General features: G+C 33.7%; 1 protein-coding gene and 1 pseudogene across 3 annotated transcripts in view; one reads left to right on the forward strand and one right to left on the reverse strand.

The window, feature by feature from the left end:
• The window catches only part of Cdh10 (cadherin 10), a 202128-nt gene extending 195152 nt beyond the window's left edge, over positions 1–6976 (reverse strand). For all 3 annotated transcript variants that reach the window (XM_004870573.4, XM_087189267.1, XM_004870572.4), the window contains exon 1: positions 6603–6976. The gene's annotated coding sequence lies outside the window, so the exon portion shown is untranslated. The remainder of the gene's footprint in view (positions 1–6602) is intronic.
• Positions 6977–19372: 12396 nt separating this feature from the next.
• Positions 19373–20407, forward strand: LOC101710693 (tumor protein D52 pseudogene; annotated as a pseudogene).
• The last annotated feature ends 2298 nt before the right edge of the window (positions 20408–22705 follow it).

Below are 22705 nucleotides of genomic sequence, written 5' to 3' on the forward strand. Positions count from 1 at the left end.
ATTATTATAGAAATCTACTATAAATGACAAGAGATTGAATTGTGAAAATCTGATGTTAGAATCTGTCTCTGGTCAAGTACAAAATTTGTATTAAATACATTCTAAAATCTCTGGGTACCACAGGAAGGGAATGGTTCATAGCCACTTCACCCAAAATTAATACAATAAATTATGAACAAAAGAAAGGTGATCAAGTTATTATATAGGTAACAGGAATCATTTAAATGTATAATAAAAATACAAAAGTAAAACTATATATAAAAGAATAAATGCCAATATATGGTAGCCTAAAATCAAAAGAGAGTGAAAATTAGTAATTGTAGATTTTGCCTTATCATAGTACTGAGCCTCCTAGCAATTTTTAAAATAGAAAACTTCAACAAAAATATTTTAAGGACCATTGTTTATAATATGAAAAGTTTTAAATAATTTACTTCAATGAGGGCAAAAACTGTTCTGATTTGTATATTTTTTTATACATTACCTAGAAAGAGGCTTGTTCTAACTTTCACTTATAAAGTGAAATGAATTAATATCTGATTTGAAGTCAAAATTATGGTTGCCACTTCTCTAACTTAATATCTCCAGTGGACTAGATTTCAGATATCAACTTTGTGATAGTGAATAACACAACTCCAAGAAAAGAAAAAATTACATTAAAGTAAGTTCACTTTTAATTTAGATTTTAGGTTGTTTATTTGAAAGAAACAAAAACTTTACCCTGCGTGTGCTAATGGTTAATCATTGTGAATCCTTGTGCTTTCTATTTCTTTTCTTTCTTCTTTGTTCTGGGGGCGGGCAGTGATGGTGCTAAAAATTGAATCTAGGGCCTTGGTCATGCTAGGCAAGTATTTTACCACTAGGCTACAGAAACTCTCATTTTCTTGTTAAATGAATTAAGATGACATACACTTAATTTTACCCCAATATTTTTTAGGTCATCCCTAAGGTAAATACCATACCATTCATTTTTTTAAACATTTAATTCATATCCTTAATGTTAACAACAATTGGCTATTTAATCCACTCGAGTTAGAGAAAGACAACTTTTAAAGTTTTCATTCATTTAAAGAAAATATCTTAAATACAATAATTGATGAAGGTTTACATAGGATAAAGATTTACAAGGTACACCCGAAATTCTTAAAATTCCTCTAGTAGTACAACTCTACCTAAATATGAGGTTACTAATTTAATGTTTATCTTTAGATGACAAATTTTCTGGAACTATTATGATGCCTTGTTTAAGTCTGAAGTTTGGTTCTAGAATTATAAAAATATTTATTATTTTTTGAATCCCAGAATTTACAGTGAGTTCAAAGGAAATTTATTTTGCTTGATTTTAGTGGAAGTGAAGCTATGTGAAAAAGGAGAATGTGTTAGATTTTTAAAGCTTATGCTAGTAGAATGCACAAAAATTTATTCAGAATTTTCCCACTACCTGGACAAATATGTTGATTGCCTTTGATCTATTCAGATATGTAAGCAAGTTTCAACTACAATTTTTCTATTTATATATACTGCATTAACATCATAGAGAATAAATAGAGTAACTCAAGTTAAAGTATTTATTTTATTCACTTTGTTATCATTTTAATTTGCAACATATTGTACTTAACCTAATTATTATTCTAATTTGTTTCTCAAATTTTCAGTTGGAAACCAAAGACCCAAAGATAGGTCCTTACTCCATAATATTGAGAATAGACATTTCTCACTACATGTCAGTTTTCTTTCTCAGATTACAAAGTCGTATATGTGTTTCTTACAACAGAGAAGAAATAGCATTTCTAATGAAACTCCTTTCTGAAAACAAGCAATTTATGTTTAATTTATATTTAAAATCAAGGCTCTGTCAAACAACTTCAACATTCTCCCTTACAGTAAATCAGCACAGATTCCCAATCAATAACTGAAGCACTGAATATAATAACATGTCTATGTAGTCTATATTCTGATTATTTACAGAAGTCATTTCATTAATAAACGCTGAATTCCCATGCTTTGCTTGGTAACGCAGTAAACTCTGCTGGTACCAATTTCAACCCCTCAACAGCCTCCGTGTAATAAGAATTACTTTCGTTTTAAAGGACATGCTCTAGCCAACTGAACTTTCATATACTTTATGCTATGATCCAAGGTATGATGCAATAAATCCATGGTGTGATCTTGCAGATGTTAGAATACTGGCCACAAATATCACAAGATCTACAAAAAAGGCATTTGATATAGGATGATTTTAAAAGGCACATAGAACTCTTACTCAAGAACTTTTGCAATAGTCGTAAATGAGGGATGAATAGAAGAGAGAGGGAGAGAGAAAGAGAGAAAGGGGGTGAGAGAGGTAAGAGAGAATGTTCTGGTAAATTTATGAGGATCAGCAGGGCTTTGACATGTTTAGATACATCATTTAATGCTAAATTTCCTGTTGTGAGACAACGTTTTATCTTATGGACTATTGGATAACCTTGTTCTGAAGCTTGAAATGTCATTAAACTTTATTAACTTTAATTATATAACTGCAGCACATAGAGTATGCAGAATCAAGAGTGCTTTCTGAAAAAAAAAAAAAAGAAAATTGAGCTCACATGATTTGATAAAGTATTTTATAATGTTAGTGATAAACTCTTATAGGATATAAATCTCTTTGCCGTAAGGGATTGTTACATGAGAGCATTTCACCCACCCAAAAGCAAGCATTACTTTCAAGGAATTCTATGTCCTAAAAAATGATGTACAATGTAGTTTTATTTTAGCCATTCTTATTCAATCTGCAGTTTTCCTTTATTAAAATTCTACCTCCAATATGGATAATGTTTTTCAAGTGTTTCTTAGTCATGGAGAGGATAGGATATCACATACATTGCAACAAAGAAATTTAAAAAAAGAATATAAAGAACTAGGTAAAAAAACTGCTTTTGTTTTTAAAAAATCAAAAAGTTACTTTTTGTGGGAAGTTGAATTGATAACAAAGAGTTAAACAAAAGTTGTTATGGAAAAATTGTTTAAAAACCTGTAGTTTACTTTAACTGATAAATGTTAATATTTCATCAAGGATCCTACACTCCTAGAAGTCTACATCTTTAATGTTGATAAACTGGATTTTCTTCCAGTGGATGTCTCTACATTTAGTTGGATCGAGGGATGACAAGCGAGGTAGGCAAAAGCAAATGGCCCTATATGCTTTAGGTGCCCTCCCAGGTAAGAAAGACAACACAGCAGACTGTAAAGGGCTCCTAAGCTCGTACCAAAATGTCAAGTCGGATGAGGTTGCTGCAGCTTCTGAAGGGAGGAATGGGACAGAGGTAATGTTGAGCTGATATTTTTATCTTAAAAAAAATGCACTGCTTGTTGACTGAAAATTTTTCTTGTAATATGCATGAAAACTCTGTAATTTCAACTCTTGAACTTATTGAAACAAAAGCAAAAAATTGTGATTCTCATACAATGTGAACATGGTCCAAATGCATTAAATAAACAAATGAAGGCAGACTTTTAAGAATGTAAATTTAGGACTTCTTTTAGCTATCTGTATATTTCAGGTTATTACAGTTATGTCAAAATAAAATTTTCTAGATGAACTTATTTGTTTGCACAAATATCATAAAAAGATAACTAGGTTTTTCTATATTAAATTTTATTTTTATCTATGTATTCAAGTTTTTCCTTAGACTCTGCTTTTCCTCAAAAATACTCATAATTGGAACCATATATTCTAATTAAATCAATGATTAATTCATTTTGCCATTGTTCAGAATTTTCTAAAAAGATAAGTTAATCTTTTTGCTACTTGGTTTTTAACTTGTCTATTTCAGACATGCTATTAAGTATAATTTGGTTGGTAAATTGACTCCTCTGAAATCCTATTCCAAATAAGATTTTGGGTTTAAAATAAATGGAAAATTTTCAAAACATAGATCAGAGATAACATTTGATCAGAGATCAAAATATAAAACAGGGATCAAATATATGTTTAAAATTCCTTGTGACCAGCATAAATAACTTTTATATTTTTCTATATATACCTTACATCAGTATTTTATAAGCATTTCTAAAGTGGCAATAGTATTAAAATGCAGTAGAAATACAAATGTATTGTACCTAATGCTTTCAAAGCCCAAAGTTTAGAGGTAGTTGAGTTCACATCCCTGATTTGCATTAATTGCCTACTGTGTGACCTTATTACTGATAATAATGCTTAAGAAAATGTGGTTCACTTTGCTGCTGAATCAGCATCATCGGAGCCAATGTTGTCACTGTGCTGCAGCCTAGTGGAATGGTTTGGTATAAAAATGACATATTCCAGGGCCACACGGTGCTATCACGAGCTGCAAAGTAGGTTAGGAAACATAGGAAATAAGTCATATGTGGAGAAATGCCTCTGATAATAGATACTTTGTTTCAGTCATTTATCCGGGGTATTAACAGAAGGTCAAGAACTTCATCCTGAGTTTTGATCAGATTTCACATATTTCTCATTTAACCTTTTCAGTTTCAAACATTCCAATCTTAACAAAAAGAAATCAGACCTCTTTCAGATTACATGAACTTTCTTAATAATATACCAGAATTAGAGATCTTTCTAGACAGAAATCATTAATTTATTTATTGTTTTCTTTTTAAATGAAAACCTCAATGTTGGTAAAAAATCTAACAGAAATATTAAATTGAATACCTGTACAGTGCTATTCTCTTTAATAAACAGCTCATTTTATATACATCAAGGAACATCTCCTGGGCCATTAATCACATTAATGTCATACATATGTGCATGTACATGGGCTCTCATACAGTGTACATTCTCGTTTCCATGCCATTTCTCTGTTTTATTCCCTCACATTTAAGTATATGGAATTGTATTCTTTGATTGGAGTCAGTAAAGGCATACACATCCACCAGGGAAGTCAATTTGTTAGCAGCAAGTATTTGAAACCAAACAAGTATCTGATTTACTGAAAGCGGACATTGACTCATAGTTTAAAAACACAGCAAAAGAAAAAAAAAAACAGAAAGAAAAAGTGAAAGGAAATGAAAACAGCAATGCTTTGTATTTTTATCATCAGAATGGCTTTGCATTTGCTATGTCCCTCAGCCACAGACCCAGGTTGTTCTATTTGTTCACTTTCCAATCCTTCCCTCCTCTCTTCCCAAATAAAGACTATTTCCTTTTTTTGCTGCACATTGAATATGGACGTGCCACATTTACTCCACTGGGGTGATGGGGGCAGATTTTCCATGCAACTTTTCATTTACCTATTTCAGACCCAACCTCTTCATTTTTTCTTCATCACTTTAACTAGAAATGAGCATGCATTTCTGTCAATGACATAATGTTTTCACGAAAGTTCTACTAATTAAAAATCCTCACCATACCAGACCTAAAAAATGAGCACACTCTTGCCAAGTGTTATTCACCACAGAGAAGCTCTTGTAGCGATGTTTTAAAGAAAGATAGAGAGGGGGATGGTGTGAAGGGAGAAAGTCTACTAACATATGCAGTGAAGTATGACAGTTGTCGGCATCAGAGGGACACGCTATTTTTAATATAAATCTTTCAAGAGGAAAAATGAGAAGAAAAAAATAATGCATTTCCAAAAAGCTAAGAAGTAATGGATGTACAGTTTGGGGTAATAAAAGCTTTTACTGGAATGAAGGACTACAATTATAGGAAACAGATCTGTTTTTTTTTTTTCCTTTGAAAGCTTAAAACACAAGGTCATTTTAAAAATGATGTTTATCTTTGATTATACCTGTAGACTACCTTTTTTTAATGACAAAGAAATAGTAGGTTTTTATAGTGGTGGCATAAAAACACGTCCAGGCTACTGATTTTGCCCATACTCACAGTGCTATCAATAGTTACTTGTTGGGGACATGCATTTAGACTTTCAATATGCTGCATTAATTTAACACCACATAAAATATGGATTTTATTGCAGCAGAGACAATAAATGCTGCAACTGCTGACTACATACATTTAATCTCCCCCTCTATATCATTTCCCCCTCATACTTCTGACTCATATAAAATGTGAATATAGGAATTATGCCTGTTCTGTTTCTGATGAATGTCAATCTACTGTATTTATGTAAATGCTTAGTGACCATGGACAGCTTCAAGGAATCTGTCTTCTGCCTGTCATTTCTCTTTACATTGAGCGTACAATGAACTATGACTATGAATAAGTGCAGAGTGAATCCATTCATATGGCATGCAAAGTAACGTTAGGTGATGTAAGAGTTCACAGCAACGATATTTTCTCGTTAACTGATTTTTAAAACAAAGGTAAACAAGTACGAGCATGAAAAATTACACCCCACATTTTCAGTATTTGTTCGGAGTGATGAATTTGCAAACTCTAAGATTGTGACCCACTGTTGAGCATAATATATAATTTATCCAGCTTTGCATTACCTTTATAGGTAGTCAACGCAGTTGTTTCTGGAATCTCACAGAAAGAGTTGTGCACGTATTCATTTATTAAAGATAATTATTTTGAAATAATTGCTAAGTACAACTTAACAACAAATATATTTTCCCCCACGGGAAGAAAAATAAAAGACCTTAAGGGAGTTACAAGGAAAGAGGTGAAGTCTTCCTACCTTGTTTATCAGCTTCTGGATAACGGAAGTTGATTCCAGCCAAAATAACCCTGGAGAAATTGTCACTAGGTCTCCTTTTTGTTTGTTTTCTGCTGTTATTTTCTATCACTGATTCTACTTCAATCTAACTCAAGCTTTCTCTCAGCATCACTTTTAACTCTGGACGGCAGGGAACCCAAGAAAACGGGGGCGAGCTCTCGCTCTGATTGGCTTTCATTCAGTGCTTCTGATTAAGGAGGAAAAAAAAAAAGGAAAAGGGGAAAAAAGCCCTTCCTCACACTGAGAGAAAGGTTCTGCTGATAGAGCTGCAGCACTCGCCATGGGAAGGTTAGAGGCTGGGAAGCGCTGGCTTCAGCTCGCGCGCAGCGATTTGCAAGTGAATGCGAGGGGAGGGCGCCTCCAGCGCAGGGCTTGGCAGGGACAGCCTCCCCTCCCCCGCAGGCCAGAAAGACTCTCTGTTTCGGGGAAGGTAATCAGCCCGATCTAATCCGCCTGTGTCCATAGCACAGACCCGGAGACAGCGATGCTGCAACTGCTTCTTACATTTTTAAAAAATAGAGACTTCTGACTTATTTATTCCTCCAGTGTCCTCACAGTAGACGACCAAACTATTAACGGAGCGTCAAGTTTAATTACTACCGGAACAGATACGTTACTGGAGTGATTTTTGCTAAGGTTTTTAATGTTTTTTTTTTTTTTTGTCTTTCATGAACTTTCTCTCCTTGATTCTCCAAATACCTTATTTAAATGCTTATTGTCATAAGAACATATCTGGCTCATCTTACTGGAAGGTCCGGGCACAGTTCCGTCTGCCTAACCTCACCATCTTTGCATCGCAAGAATTTAAAGATAAAATAGTTTATGAAAAATTTCAATACATAATTAGTTTTATTAAATTATTTTGATTTTGTATTTGGTGCAATCTTTTAAAACTTTTTTCTCATGAATATTAATTTTATACCCAAATTAGTGTATGGACCCAGTGTAAATATATATGACTGGATCTACTTATCAACCATCTGTTTATCTCTATATATCTCCAATAAATTATAGTAAACCAAAACCATTTCTAATGAACCAAAACCTTACCACCAAATGATGTCAGTATAGCTCCACAAAATAAATAACACCTTTACATTTTTTGGCTACATGTAGATTCTTGTTTAAAATATCATCCATAAATAAATTACATCAATCTATGTAAATTATAAAAATAATTTTAAAGCCCAGGGAGAAATTATGAATATCACCTAGCTCACCTATGATTTATTTTTAGCAGAGAATAATGCTCAAAATATTAAATATCTTTTTAAAGTCACTGAGCTAACTTGTGGTGGGGTTAAAACCATTACATTCTACCAAGTCTAATGTTTCTGGGATCCCATGGTACCTCTTCCGCACTTACTTGATCATTCTTACTATCATTGGGTTATTAGGATAATCAGCATAATGAATTGCAAAGAACACTCAGTCTGGGGGTGGGAGAAGAAGGGAAAAGATTCTAAATTAGATTTCAAAAAGTTTTATAATACCAAGATGTTACCATTCTACCAATGTTACTGTCTCATTTTATATTTGAATATACCAAGCTTTTCTACTCAGCTAATTGGTATTTATAGCAGGCAGCGACTATTTTTTTCTCTTAATTTTACAGGTGAGGGCATTAGGATCTAGAAAATTATAGTTACTCTGCTAAAGTTACCGTTCTGAAAGTTATCTGTGGATCATTTGCCTATAATTTGTTCAACATAGTGTCCTTATTTTAGAGTTACTTGAAAATACTTATGCAAATATTTTTCTCACGATGCATGTATTGAATGTATGTGTATTTATGTATTATATATGATACTGCAATTGATACTTCAAAGTTCACTGCTGAGATAAATTTTAAAACATCATACTCCCCACAGGTAAATTACAAAGTATTTAATTAAATGGGAAAAGAAGATGCACACACAAATACAGTCTGTCTAATTGTATTAACTTTTTATGTTTGTTACTAATATTGAAATAAATAGTTCTAGAATATGAAAAAGTTTTGTAATACACATTATGGGTCCAGTTGAGAAAATTAACCAAAGGCTGAGATCTAAAGTTAAATTCTAATTTTAAGTTATAATACATGATCCAAGGATGTATCCCAAAATAAGTTTCTTAACAAAAGGAATGTATTCTTCTCTTATATAAATTTCTAAGTTGATCTGATCAGTCTGCCTCCAGTAGTCATCAAAAACTCAGGATCTTTGTGTTTCAGGACTCAACCCTTTTAAGGAGTTGAACTTCTTTTTTGTGATAGAAGAAATATCACTCCATGTCTGTCTTCTTGAATGCAGTGTAAAATGAATAAAGGAAGGATGCTTTCTTCCATTGTAAGATAGGATTTGGGCATTTTATTCTATGATCTCATTGGTTGGAAATGAGATATAATGACTATTCTCAAATTGTTGCTACACAGGGTTCAAGAAGTATTATTTGTTCTGGACCAATTTTTGTCAAGATAAAGAAATTTGTGTTACTAGAAAAGGCAAACAGAATTGGGTGCAAATAACAGTTCACATTATATCTGTGGATCATGTATATTTTACATACTTTTTAGAGAAAAGCAAAAATTTGTTCATGTTAAAAATTTGATAATATTAGTGATGGTATATATGAAAAATAAAATAATTACAAATATTTAATGTATAAAAAAATCATGTCAGTTATTGTATTTTCTCTTTTACAGTGAGGTAATATATTTAATAAATAACAAGGAAAACATCCTTATAACCCAAAGTATGGATGAGATATAGATGACAGAAAGAGAAAGAGAGAGAGCACTTGAACAATGAATATATTAAAAGTCACCATAATTATCTTTATGGAATCCTTATAAAAGTCCTTCAGAATGAAACTGAGATCATACACTATTGTACTCAATGTATTCCTTTGTAATCAAGATTAAAATAAGGAGTAAAGGGAATATTGGCTGGAAATTATAACCTCTGTAGAGTATTACTGAACTATCATTTTTCAACTCATTTATTTTACTCTAGAAATGAGTTGATTTGGGATTCTGAAGGTTTTCTATTTATTTTCAGTTGTGTTTGCAAATCTGATGTAAATTGTCCTAAGAATCAGATAAAGTATGCTTGTAGTCATCAATACTACGAAAGTGTAGTGCATGAAAATTGAAATGAATGAATGAAAAGGTAAAAAGTGCAATGACCTCTCTATGAATGGGAAGAATGTGTCATTATCTTATAAAAATGTTCTTTGATGTGAGGAGAAGTTAAGAGTAAGTAAAAGCTGATAAAAACTTTACCACAAAGTCTGTCAAAAAATGTATATACATCAGGAAAAGAATGACATATAGATATTCTAATGGTAAATTTATTGAGTCATCATGAGATTAATACAAATTACCTTTGACCTCTACAATCACAAGCGATGCTCAAAGTGGTGGCCGTCAGCTCCCAGACATTTATTAGTGTACCCAATGAACGCTGACCTCTATTCAAATACAGAAGACCCACTTGATTAAAATCAATCAAATAAAATAATTTTCCATTCCTTATGGAAGAATTATATGCTAAAAGGTTGCCAAGATCCTAAACAATATGCATAACTATTTATTAAGTGCCACTTGCTAAACAGCTGGATACTTTTTAAAAATATAGCTTGTCAGCAGCATTTTTCTGGTTCATTTGAATGTCAGGAGACATAATATCAATTTTACTTTCTATTAGCCAATTAATCAAACTTAGTGCTCTGCTTATGGCTATGAGACAAAAGTAGAGAATGTCCACAGTGCATCACTCTCTGTAAATATGAGATAGGAAACGTAAATTGGCATAGTTTGTTTGACATAACTATTTTTTCCCCTTATCACTACCTTCTCTGCCTTACTGGATGGTAGTTTTGGAAAATTAAAAATTACATTTCCATTGTAGCTAAATGTTCAGTGTGTGTGTGTGTGTGTGTGTGTGTGTGTGTGTGTGTGTGTGTGATATTCACTTTTTCAAACTACCTTTATCTTCTTAATTAGAAATTGAGTTAGTTAAGGAGAAAGGTAAGGTTTGAGACACTTTTTTCTCCATAGATAGTACCTAAGGAATCCGGGTTTTGCAGTCTTCAGTACTTGAGGCAGTGGTGTAAGCTTTTTGGACAATAGCAGTGCATGTTTGATTCTGGGAGGCTGGAAGTGCTCTTGATATTTACCTAATTCTTCTCTTTCTATTCATGCTGTAAACCACCTACCTTTCAAAATTAAATTACTATTACTTGTCTAAGAAAGCTAGAGTGGTTTCTCTATGTACAACTGAACTGTTACTGATACCTCTACTATTTACCTAACATTTTTTAGGTCCAGGAAATTTGGAGCAAGAAGAAAGAGGAAAAAGCCAGACAAAAAATGAAATGTCAAGTAGTTGGTGATGTTTTCAAAAATGCAATTAATTTTCAGAACATTAAAGAGTTAATTAAGGATCATTTGATCTTAAATTAAGTTTTTTCTTCCTGCCCCTGTCTAGTTGGAAGCCACCATGCTATGTGTACTTTCGATATAAAGGTCACTGCTTGTTTTCTCATCTTTCTTAGGTCAAACTTGAATTACACTGCTTGCTTATCTTTTTCCTACTATTTTTAATGTAGAAAATTCTACTTACATATGAAAAGATTTACAAGTAAATTAAATGGCATCTTCATAGCAAAACAGAAAAAAAATAGATTGAATAATACTCATGATGATTGAAAACTAAATTTTCACTCAAACTTGCTTATTCCATCCATACTTGAATTAGGTTCATGGCTTATTTTAACCTTTGAAACATTGGTGAAGTGAAAAGCAGCCAAGAAGGAATTTTGTTTTTCGAGTTGTGATTTAACTTTATGCCTGAGAAAGGGAATGAAAAAACTTTTTGGAGTAAGTAAAAAATAGTGGAAAATAACAAATTCTAAGTTTAAATTATTTACCACTGCATTTCATAAACATAAATATAGCCTTTTGTTTATTTTTTATTCTGTTTTTTTTTAATGCATGGCCTAATAGGTCTGAGTGCTAAAAGCAGCATTTCAACCAATATTGTCATTCAGAAAAGGCAGTCTAAGAATTCTTGAAAGCTTTTCAAGCAAAGGCAATATTTGTAAACCAATTAATTACTTATTACAAAAACAGGCAAATCACAACAATCCATTTTATTTCTTCTCTCCTAAAATATCATTCCATTCCTCCGCCTCCTTCTTATTATTTCTTGAGAACTGTCAATCATTGATATCATACTCTACCTGTAAGTTAACAAGCTCGCTTCCACAGCTTCATGGGTGCTGTAAGAAAACACAAGACTCATGATCCAGAGACAAAGGGGACAGGAGTCAACATGACCATCATATGTGCATCACATTTCTTTGTTCTCCCGCATCCTGGGGGCAATGTGGACATTATCTTGGGCAGGAGAGGATCTTCAGAGCTGAAGGATCCAAGTTTAGGAAAACTTCAGATATTTTAAAATTTTTTTCATAAGTTGTGAGAAAAACCTTTCTGATTTTTTCTCAAAATAAAGACATTTTTTTATTTTACCCTTTACTTTGGTGGGGATACTGTCTCATCCTACCAGAAGTGTTTCTATGCAAACGAACCTAATAAAAATAGATCAGAAACAATGGAATCAAGCACAGAAACTTGGAAGAAAAATGGTAAATTGTCTCCCAAGTTTATTATCTATTGATTCAAAGATTGCCATTTTATTACTTCAATGGAATGCGAGGGAGTACCTAATGTAGTGACAATTCATACAATTGTCCAACGTACTGAATAAGTACAAATGATAAGTTGTTTGTTAGAGGAATGTTAGCACAGCTATTAACTTACAAAATTCAACTGGTCATGAGTTTTGCTTACTCAGTGGAAACATTCCCCAACCTTTCCACTCAATTTTAGGCCACAGATTTGAGCTCTCTAATTAGCATGTATTTCTCCTCAAGTGAGGAACTTGGTTTCCAGAATATCTATCAATTCAGCTATCATAATAGACTAAGAAATATATTTCATAAAGCCACTTTAATACAAACATTCTCATGATCTTATTTCCTCAATCACTTGGACCCTGCAGAAAGCATAAACAAACAGGTTCATTTCTTTTCATAATTTTATGTCAGCACAAAGATAAACAATTAAGGTATTGTTCCCTAGTCAATGCTTTTTATTCTTTAAGGCAATTCATTCTTTGTCCTTCCTTTATGATTCAAATGGTGAGAAAGGACGTAAAATAGAATTTTGCTTTTTATTGGTCTCTTCTTTAATCATTTTTGGTCCTTCTTGAAGACACGCCCTTCCAAACAAACAAACAAAAAACCAAAATAATAATGCCTGTGGCAGTCCTTTTACACTTACCCAGAGCTCAGGCAGAAATATACCACCAAGCATATGCAAGCTGAGAGGAATGCCATTAAAGTTTTCTTGCTCTAGGTAATTCTACAATTGTAATTGTAATTGTAATTCTACAATTTCCTGCAAGTATCCACTGGGAAACTCACATATACTGAAGCACACGACCACCTCATTTCTTAGGAAAACTCTAAAGATGACTGGAAACTCTGCCTCTAGGACTAAGTTTGTAACTTGAAAGAATGGTTCTAGAAATGTAGTCAAGGGACAAAAATATTAACCCATTAACCACACCTGAAACTTTTAAAGGAAAATTATAAGGTCTCATCTAAGAATTACTGAACCAGAAACAATGGGAGTGGTCATGTATACTGGAATGGATCAAGTTGGGTCTGAAAGCTAAAACCTGGGAGCCACTTTTAGCACAACCATGGCTATAAGGCAATTGAGAAAAGGAAACAAAAACTCTGAATTAAAATTCATGGTTTAAATGAAAGATGTTTTTGCTTCACTTATTATTTTTCACACTTCTACGTCATATACAGAATAATTTCAAAACATGATTCTATTTATGAGATTGAGGGGGAGAGCTATCATCATAATTCTGCCTAAATAAGGATTTAGCAATCTAATGAGAGAGACAGAAATTAAGACAAATGATACACAAAAGTAAATGAAGGGGTAGAAAGGAAGGAATTTTGCCAAGTGTATGATGAATGTAGAAATAGTTACTCTCGAGGTTTCAAAATAGAGTGTTACAACTCTGATTGATGTCAGCTTTGCTTTTCATTTCAGCAGTCAGCATGCTAGGGGGAGAATGGGAGGGAAAATGCCAGAGACACAATGCTCCATTCCAACAGCATGTTGCTGATACAGAGTCCTCCCAGAGTTGCCAAGAGAACAGACCACAAAAAAGAAGGGCTCTTAACTTCTTGTACAATTTCCATTGATGATGGTACCTTGCTTTGCATACAAATGTCTGTCTCTCCCCCCACTTCCTCTAGTGATAATACTTTTCCTGTGTGACATTATGGAAGAGAAAGTAGAAGAGGGAGCGAGATAATAAGAATCATGGGAAGTTTTGTAAACAGATTCTCAACCTAAATGAAACCAAAATGTCTTATTTCTTATTGATAGGATTTGCTTGAGTATGCAAATGCACAGGGCTGCCTCATAGTTTAATGTATTGCTGTTACATTCTTGAATTTTGTAATAATTTTTGAACAAATGGTTTCACATTTTCATTTTATATTAGAGCAGAGTTTTGTGGCCAGTCTGTTTATTGACTTGTTGATAATGCTGATGTAGTTTGAGGTACCCATGGACTTAAAGGGTCTCATGACAGGTGAATGTTTGAACAGTAATCAATGTTGACATTTAATGGACAAACACATGGATAAATCTGTTAATGGTTAGTAAACAAGGACAATAAAGTGAACTTGACTCCTATTAAGTGGGGCCTGGCTGGCTGTAGCATTTGATTTCTGCTGTAAAGGTACTGACTGACAGAAGGCTTCCTGAAATCATGTAAAATTCTATAACGTGTACTCTAGTTATTCATTCTCCAGCTATGTATGGAGCAGCTACAATGTGGCAAGTATTTTACTTAGCACTGGGGCGTAATGATAATCAATGGCTCACTCAATTCTCAACTGCATGAAACTCAGGCTCTAGCAGGGGGAAAATAGTTATTTAATTACATAAATGATTAAACTATTGTACATGGTGATAAATGCTCTGAAAGAAAGCATTTTATTCTCTTGGAATTTATAAGGGTCTTGATCTAAGTGTAGGGAAGTTAGGGGTGGAAGGCTGAGATAGGAGTTAGTGATGAACTGATAACTGAGTGGAAGTAGAAGCATGGTGGAATGCCTTTGCCTACAGCAACACACAAAAGAAATAAATTCTTGCTTTGCCCAGCTAATTCAGATTATCTTCCTACAGGTAATTGATTAGCCAAGAAAATCCAGTCCTGCAAATACCTTTAACCCTCATTGCAATAGATAGGTACATAATTGATGAGACATATTGTACACATGCATACTTTTTGGTTTCCTTAAAAACATCTAATTTATGCTCTATGTCTTTGGAATAAAACAAAACAGACTTCAATTGTTACAGTGTGCCAAATGTTGTATCTTCTAGCCATTATACTTAATTTATCCCATCTTTTCAGTCATTTTTTAGCACTTGCAAAATGAAATAAAAACAAAATCAACTATTGAACCATTTAATTCTGTGGTATCAGATCGTATTTTAGGAAGCCCATAGGGGAAAAAAAAATCTATGTTGGAACAACTTATTTATACAGTGAACTGTGCCAATGTTTCTTTAATTTTTATATAGAGATCTATTCTTTGTTACCCTGTTTCCTGAACCAAAATATATTTTGACTGAAAAAAAACTAACATTTAACAATTATTTAGATTATTTATAAACATAATATGCTTCATTCCACAATGTAATTAAAAGCCAAATTAATTGTTGTATAATGTAGAAGAGTCTTATTTTTGGGTAAAGGTTTATATTTTATGTGTTTCGTCACTTAAACGATACCAGGTACATGATCTCAGGCTAAGTATAGTTACTTAACATGTTTCATTTCTTACTCTAATTTAAAGTAAATGAATTATACTTTTGAAAAATATACATAATCAAAAACAAAATTTAACAGATACAATCATCAGCAGTTTATTTCTTAGTTTAAAATATTAAATTAAAATTTAGCTGGGCCTGGTGACACACTCCTGTAATTCCAGTACTTAGGAAGTTGAGGCAGGGGAATAGCTGCAAGTTTGAAGCCACCCCTGGCTCCACAGTGAGTTCAAGCCCAGCTTAAACTACACAGCAACATAATGTCTCAAAAAAATTTTTTTTTTGGTACCAGGAATTGAACTCAGGACCTTGTGCTTGAGAGGCAGGCATGGTGCCACTAAGGTAAATCCCCAGCCCCCAAATTGTTTTTAAATGAAAGGGGGCATAAGAAATGATTGTTTGTGAAAGTACTTACTCAGGTTTGAAATACTGCTCCAGGGGTAGAATGTTTTGAGTGAGCCTATTTAACAAAATTACTTTTAGAAGTTTTCATCATTGTAGTACTGCAAAGTTTTCTCTCTCTAAATTACAAGGAAAATGGGAGATTTAAGGGAAAAACAACCAAAAAAAATTAAAAAGAGGAGTAAAATCTCATTTCATAAAATAAGTAATGATAAAGAAAATCGCAAAAAGTTCAAATGATTTAAGAACTTTGTATACAGCTCATCTCAATATCATAATAACTAAGTATTTTAATGTGCTTGGGTAGACCTGATAGTTGGAGTTTGTTAATTATCAAAGTATGGTCAGCTATTATTATTCTGCTTTCTGAAATAGTCATTACCTTTATCTGTAGACATCCTACTGTGCATGAGCACAACCAGACCTGAAGTTCTTACTCTGTACAACCCTATCTGAGCATCTGTTTATCAGCTTCTCCCACTCCTCCCAGTCACATAGGCTCTCAATCTCTGATAACCAAGATTCTATTTTCAAAATGAGATCAACCTTTTTAGTTTAAACATACAGGTGAGATCATACAGTGCCTGTCTTTCTTTACCTGGCTTCCTTCAGTTAATGATCTCTAGGTCTATGTATGTTTCCACAAATAAAAGGGCTTCATATTTTTTAATGGCTGAGTAGTATATCTTTGTATGTATGTACCACATGTTTTTATTGCTTTATCAGCTGATGGAGACATGTTTTTTCCATTTCTTGGCTTTTGGGAATAATGCTACAATAAAGAAGAAAGTGTATATATTTTTTTTATTTCTTATTTCTTATTGATGTTTACACAGGGATGGGATTGTTGAGTCCTATTGTGCCTCTATTTTTATTTTTTAAAATAACTTCCATTTTGTTTGCTACATTGGAATTACTAATGTATATTCCCATCAAAAGTGTACAATTGTCTGTTTCTACATCCTCACTGGCACTTGGTATGTATCATCTTTCTGAATACTCATTCTAATGGGTATGAGGCCACTGCTCACAGAGGCTTTGATTTCCATCCCCCCTGATGATTAGTAATGAGCATTTTTTCACGTATCTTACGGGCACTTGTGGAAGTTCTTTTGAGAAATACCAGTTTAGGTGTACTGCCCATTTTTAATCTGCGGGTTTTGTGTGTGTATGTGGGTGTATGCGTTCTTGAGTTTTTTGAATCTTTAAAATATTCTGGATATTACCTTATTTTCAGAAGTATAGTTTGCAAATACTTTCTCCCGTTCTGTAGGCTAACAGCTCAGGCTTGATTGTTTCCTTTGCTGTATGGAAACTTTTTTAATGTAATGCAATCACAATTGTCTATTTTTTGCTTTTCTTTCTTGTGCTTCTGGGAGCTTATAAAAAGAGTCGCTGCCCACTTTCTTGTCCTGAAGAATTTCTCCTCTTTCCAGTAGTTTCATACTTTCATATATGAGATTTAATTTTATAAACCATTTGAGTCTATTTAGTAGCGGTTTTTAGTTTTATTCTACTTTCATTCTTCTATATGTGGATATTTAACTTTCTAGCAGTTGGTTTTGAGAAGGTCACTCACCTAATGTATGTTCTTAGCCACATTTCACAAAGCAGTGGGCTGTAGATATGTGGGTTTACTTCGAGACTCCATGTTCTGTGTCTTGGTCTGTGCGTTGTACACTGCAAGCAAGGCTGTACTGATTCGATAAAAAATGCTTTTGTTGTATTTTGACATCAGTTAGTATAATGTCTCCTGCTTTGTTTGTTGTTGTTATTGTTTTTGTTGAAGTAGTCTTGGCTAGTAAGGATTTTTCTGTGGATACACACAAATATTAAGATTACTTTTACTAGTTCTATGAGGAATACAATTAGTTTTATGGTATGGATTGCATGGAATCTGTAGATAATTTTAGAATATATGAATATTTTACCAACATTAATATTTCTAACCCATGACTTTACCATGTGCCTCCATTTTGTATATGTTTGTGCTTGTGTGTCTTCATTTTATTTTATCAATATTATATAGTTTTCATTATGTAGATATTTAAATATATTGGGTTAATGTTATTCCTAGCTAGTTTATTATATATTTGTATTATACATGGGGTTGCTGTCTTGATTTCTTGTCTAGATAGTTCACTAATCTATTAAAAACTCCAGTAAATTTTGTATAATAATTTTTTTATCCTGCACCTTTGGTGAATTTACCAGTTCTAATATTTTTGGAAGAAATTACAAACAGTAATTAGTTATTTTTCAGTGTTTGGTAGAATTTAGCAGTAGTGTTTGGTTCTGAACTTGATGGTAAAGGTTTCAATATAAATTCAACACTCTTTGTTACTAGTAAATTTCCTTCTGTTCATGATTAAATGCTGCTAGACGTGCATGTCCAAGATATCTTCCAATTTAGTGGTGTGGCACACCTATAGCACCCATGTTATTTGTTTTCCTTTTAAGAGAAAAGATTTAAACATACGAATTGTGTTTTGTTAAACTGAAACCTCAGTATCCTGTTTAATTGCACTGTTGACACTTTGTGATAAATAAGTGGGTTTGGAATTGCAGATTGGGCATTCATCACTGAAAAGTTTTCTATCACTTTAAGTTTATCAAACTTATTGACCAATAGCATTACAGAGTAATTTTTCCAGATATTTTGTATTTCTCAAGTGTTAGTTATGAAGTTGTCCTCTTCATCGCTGATTTTAAGTCATCCCTTTAATTTTACTAAGGCTAGCTAAGAGTTTAATTTTGCTTATCTTTTCCAAGAACCAACACACCATTTTGTATATATGAAGGATTTTTGGTCTCTGTTTCATTTATAAGTGTTCTTATTTTTATATTCTTTGAGGTAGGGAAGTAGGTTGCTTACTTGAGATATTTTTACCTTTTTAATGTAACTGTTGATTGCTATGAGTTATCATTCTTTCTTAGCTCTGCTATGGCTGGATTCCATGTGATTCAGTGTATTATGTCTCCATTTTCATTTGCTTCAAGAATTTTTTTTAGTATTCTTTTGATTTATTTCTTGATCCATTGGTTGTTCAAAGTAAATGGCTTAATTTATATGTATTTGATAATTTCCCAAAGTTTTTGGTTGTTAATTTTTCTTTTTTTCATTTCTTTTTGGGTTTTTCTTGCATATGACCAGAGAAGATACTTGATAATATTTCAAATAAAAATAACACTTTGTTTAAGGCAGATAATAAAATCTATACTGGTGTGCTGGCTAGTTTTCCATCACTGTGACATAAAAGGAGAAAATCATCAATATGTCCTATTTTGGCTCATGGTTTCACAGGTTTCTGTCCATGGTTGATGTCTCAGTATCCATTGGTATGATAGTACATCATGTAGCATAGTGTATGACAAAGAAAGCTTCAACTATTAAAGTAGCTGGAATCAAAAGAGGGAGAAGAAAAGCAGGAAGATGATAGTCTCAGTGAGCTTGCATGCTGGGGCAAAGGGAATAAGGCCAAAGGAACACGCGACTGAGGAGGGAACTCAGGTGGCCATAAAACCATGCATTCTGCCTCTGCCTGGGATGATGGATCACAGAGACTCAGAATTACATCAAGACTACCAGTCCCCGTTTGATTTCAATGCAGGTGTGAGCAAAAACTACCTCTACCTGTCCCCTAGGGGGAATTCATCTCCACCCGGATCATCTACTGAGAAACTTGGTTTGCTGAGGGCAGACCCAGTACCTGAGGAAGGAGAAGATGCTGCAGCCACTCTAAGCGCCACCGAAACACTCTCAGAAGAGGAACAGGATGAGCTGAGAAGAGAGGTGGCAAAGGTGGAAGAAGAAATCCAAACTGTCTCAAGTGTTAGCAGCAAAAGAGAAGCATCTAGCAGAGATCAAGCAGAAATGGGATTGGTTCACTACAGGAGCTAAAGCAGAACATTGCCAAAGGGTGGCAGGATGTGACAGCCAGGTCCGCATACAGGAAGACCTCTGAAACCTTATCTCAGGCCTGACAGAAGGCTGCAGTGGCCTTTTCATCTGTTGGCTCTGTTATCAGCAAAAAGCTGGAAAAGGTAAAAAAAAAAAAAAACCTCCCAACTTTCAAGTCATTTGAAGAAAAGGTTGAAAACTTAAAAGTCTAAAGTAGAGGGAACCAAGCCTGCTGGTGGTGATTTTGGAGAAGTCTTGAATTCAGCTACAAATGCTAGTGCCACGGCCACAGAGCCACCTCCAGAACAGACAGGAGAGCCTGCGAGATTGCTACCTTTGCTCCCCTACCCACTGCAAGATGCTGCAATCAAGATCCAAGCACATCTTGTCAACATTCATTGCTATGTATTTCCACCAGATGTGCTTTTATTTAGCTTTACATATTTCTTTGACCAAATAGTTTGTGAGTTTAGAAAAATGAAAATATCTTCACTTCTACTTGCAGGAAACACCTTGAATGTGCATTCAAGGCCCTTTATTTAGGGAAATATGATTTACAGACACAGGTGGTACCTGGAAACACTTGCTAGAATGATCTGAGAAGCTGCAGGTGATCACAGTTGCTTTCCTACTTTACAAAATTGCTCTGCATCTGAGATGCTACCTGGATCTTTGTCTTCTGTGTGATATTTTTTCCTTTGTTGACTATGTTTATTTGATTCCTAACTCTAATTATTCTTTTAAATTTTCTGAGTCCTGCTCATTAAAAGTTTCTGGGCATTTTATTTACATTTAAGGGAAGAATTTAACAGCTACAAAAATTTGTTTTTGAATAAACACTGTTTTCATATAAGGTACATATCTTGGGTGTGTGAAGAAGGCAGACTAAAGTAAACAGCTTTAAATCCAATTTGTTACGGTTGTGTGAGAGTATATACAGTAATTGCAACTACTGGATGACTTGGGAGTGGGATACCCCCATATCCTTGTTGACTGCCACTTGTGACTATAACCATTTCAGCATATTTGTTCTTATGCCACTTATATCAACTTGGACAATATTAAAATTTTAATTCCAGAGTAAATGGACAGTTGTCCAAATAACAGAGTCAAGCATATCAGGTTGAAATCTAAGTGTGCTCATCAATGTTCAATTCAAACACTTGAAGTGTTTTAAGTCTTGATAGCTGTAAACACGGTAAGATCAATCACATTAGGGGAAGGATTGCTGTCTCCATTTAATCCATTTAGCACCTTTTAAAATAAGCACAAAGTTATGACACATATAACTTGAACATTTTTATACTAAGGTGTTGGTGATAACTCCTGAGGGTGTAATTTATTAATAAAAATGAATTCCTCATTCTCTACTTGTTTGCAGTGATAGATACTGTAAATGATACTGTAGACATTGCTCCTACTTTGAAAACTGGGTGTCCAGGCTGGTGAATCAAACCCTCTGCATAGAGGCCAAGGAACTCTAGTAACTTAATATCTACTGAATTACACAACCACTATTTCTTTATGTTGTATGTTTATGGCCTACAATGTTATCTGTTATTTATCAAATTGTGATTGTTTTCTTGTTTATGCCAAATGTTGACTGCCAGGCTTGGAGTAACCTGAAGCAATTTTTAATAGAATGACTACATTTACTTGAAGTTAAATTCTTCTGAAAACCAAATTTGAAAAGTCACAATGTTGATTGTTATAAAATGACATACTGCCATTCTTGATTGCTAGAGCTTTTGTTAGCACTTTGGATCCAAATGAAACTATGCTCTATTACATGTGCAAAGCTTAATAAATTCTGCATATCAGTAAAAAGAAAAGGGAGAATAAAAGAGGTTTGGCCCCATGATTAACTTCAAGTTCATGCCCCTAGTAACATAACTTTCTACTACTAAGTCTCACTTCTTGAATGTTACATCACTTCCCAGGAGCCCCATAGACTGGTCGCCAAGTCTGTAACATGAAATATTTATCTAAATCATAGCACTTGTCAAATGTGTTCTGGAGAAGAATGTTCATACTAAGTTGGTTGATTGAATGTTCTATAGGTGTCTATTAGGTCCATTTGTTCTAGGGTGCAAATTAACTCTGCTGATTCCTGTTGATCTTTTTTCTCAATAATATGTATATTCTTATAAGTGAGAGTTCAGGTACCCTGGTATTTTGGTATTTGTGTCTGCTTCTCTCGAGGTCTGTTAATATTTGTTTCATCTATTTGAGTGTATCAATACTGGGTGCATAAATATTTAGCATGAATTTTTTCTTCTTGCAGCATTGACCTCTTTATTCTTATCTTACACTCACAATTTAAATGAGGGAAGTTTTATTTTAGCTCATAGTTGTAAGAAATTTCAGTCCATAGTTGTCTGGCTCCAAGGCAGGGCAGTGTGGCAGAGTGGCATGCAGAAGAGAAACATTTCAGGGCTGGGGATTTAGCTCAGTGGTTCTGCTGCCTACCTCACAAGCACAAAGACCCGAGTTTGATTCCTGGTACAAAAAAAAAAAAAAAGATGAGAAATATTTCATGGGATCGCAAGTAGGAGGCAGCCTTTTTCTTTCCTTTTTTATTCCATCCAGGCTACAAGCCTAATGGTTGGTGCTACCTACACCTAGGGAGGATCTTCCCTCGTCAGTAAATCCATCACCTACACGCAGAACTATGTTAAACCAATCCATGGACTGATCCAGTATCATAGACTCATGATCTAGTGAATACCAGAAACACCTCCTAGGAGTGTAGGAGGTTTGTGCAGATATCTAGATAAATCTATTACAATTATTGTATACAATTTTTGTATAAGGAAATTGCTTATTTATTTTTCATGCTTT

Source organism: Heterocephalus glaber, unplaced genomic scaffold (assembly GCF_053883595.1).
Source record: "Heterocephalus glaber isolate CG9 unplaced genomic scaffold, H.glaber_assembly_v1.0 deba00001538, whole genome shotgun sequence".
In the NCBI taxonomy this organism is placed as follows: domain Eukaryota; kingdom Metazoa; phylum Chordata; class Mammalia; order Rodentia; family Bathyergidae; genus Heterocephalus; species Heterocephalus glaber.